The sequence below is a fragment of the Macrotis lagotis genome, chromosome 7 (assembly GCF_037893015.1).
Source record: "Macrotis lagotis isolate mMagLag1 chromosome 7, bilby.v1.9.chrom.fasta, whole genome shotgun sequence".
Lineage (NCBI taxonomy): Eukaryota > Metazoa > Chordata > Mammalia > Peramelemorphia > Peramelidae > Macrotis > Macrotis lagotis.
Genome location: NC_133664.1, coordinates 38,446,193 through 38,448,128, shown reverse-complemented (window position 1 = coordinate 38,448,128; position 1,936 = coordinate 38,446,193).

The following is a 1,936-nucleotide window of genomic DNA, read 5'->3' as shown; positions in this document are numbered from 1 at the left end:
AAAACCACTCCAGTAGTTTTGGCTAGAAAACCCTAAATGGGGGTCACAAAGAGGGAGAGAACACTGAAAAATGACTGAATAACAAAATAAATGAGAGACAGACAGACACACAGAGATAATGGAAGACAGAGAGGGGTGGGGAGAGAAAGAGAAAGAGGGAGGGAGATGGGGGAGAGAGAGAGAGAGGGCAAGAGAGATACAGAGACGGAAAGACAGAGCAAGAGAGAGAGACACAGAGACAGAAAGAAAGACAGAGAGAGCAAGAGAGACACAGAAAGAGAGGGGGAGGGAGAGAGAGGGGAAGAAAGGGAGAGGGAGGGGATGAGAGGAAAGAGAAGAAGAAGGGGAAAGAAGGAAAGGGAGATTGCTATTTAAGTTCCATTTTTTCCACTAAGGAAATGACCTTCAAATTGGCAAATTATAAGAGACCTCATTAAGTGAGAATTAAACCTCTCAGTAGGAAAAAAGCTAGAAAGAAAATACCCAGCTACTTGAAGGAAGTGCTAATCTCCAAGAACAGCTAGATTTCATTCCAGGGTATTAACAGACTTGCAGACATGATTATAGACCACTGTAGATAAGCTCTGAGAAATCACAGAGAAAGGTCACCCTTTTAGGAGATTGACAATAATTATAAATACAGTTCCAATTTATACAAAAGAGGATTATGAAAAAATAAAGACCCATAGACTTGACAACAATTCTCAGAAAAATTCTTGCATGAATTACTGAAGATGTAACATGAATTTCCAGACATGTAGAATTTTAGAAAAGAAAGAGGTGTTTAGGTTCACAAAAAAGCTTTGTCTAAATAAACACATTTCATTGTTTTGTTTGTTTGTTTTGGTTTTTTGAAAGGCAATGGGGTTAAGTGATTTTGCCCAAGGTCACACAGTAATTATTGTGTCTGAGATCAGATCTGAACTCAAGTCCGCCTGACTCCTGGGCTGCTTCTCTATCTACTGCACCACCTACATTTCATTTTTTGATAGTGGTGAGGCTTTTTTTTTCTTTTGATAGCTAATCAAGGACTGAACCGGACAAATGATCTACCATGTTGAATTTGGCTTGGGAGACCAGTCAGTAGAAAACATAATAGAGAGGAGGGGTTCAGTTTTGCAGTCTTCTAGCAAAGGATGATCACATCCCTTGTGATGAGGCACAAATTTTAGGAGAAGTAGCTTTTGGATTGAGGAGAGAGATCCTACTGTCTCCAACATTGGAGGGCTTTAAAAGGAGACTGGATGACAACTTCTTGGAAAGGATGAAAAGATTTTTGTTTAGGCATGAGTTAGAAAGATGACTTCCAGGCAGCTATTCCAATGTTGAGATTCACATTAAGGAATGGCATTGACCCTCCAAAATGTGATAAATTAAAGAAGAAATAATAGTGAAACATAAAAAGTGGAGTGTTGTTTATTTCATTAAAATTTCCACCCCTCCCCCAAATCTACTAAACTGTGTTATCGTAGGGCTAAAATCCAAGAGTCATGAACTTTTCTATTATAAGACAAACTGTTAGAACAACTCGATTTCCAAATGTACCTTTCTGGACAAACAGGGTTTTGGGAGTCAACATTATGTTTTTCTTTGTAATCAAGCATTTCTTTGAAAGTTAATTAAATTTGGGAAATAAAATTTAACCACAGATTTGACAATTTATGCTTTAAATTTGCCACCATTGTGTGATAAAGTAATTTTTCAGTTATAACCAGTCAACATAAATTGTGTGAGAACTATTTCTCTGATTCTTTAATGATTTCCTGCTATCTTTCTTGTGGGATTTTATGATAAGTTTTTTTTATTAGACTTTAATATCAATTAAGAATTCATTCTCCCATCAAATCTTTCCTTTTGGATTATATCAAACTTTGACCAGGGGAAGACACAGCTTACGCTTACAATAGGTATTTGTTCATCTTTTTTCTACCGCAAT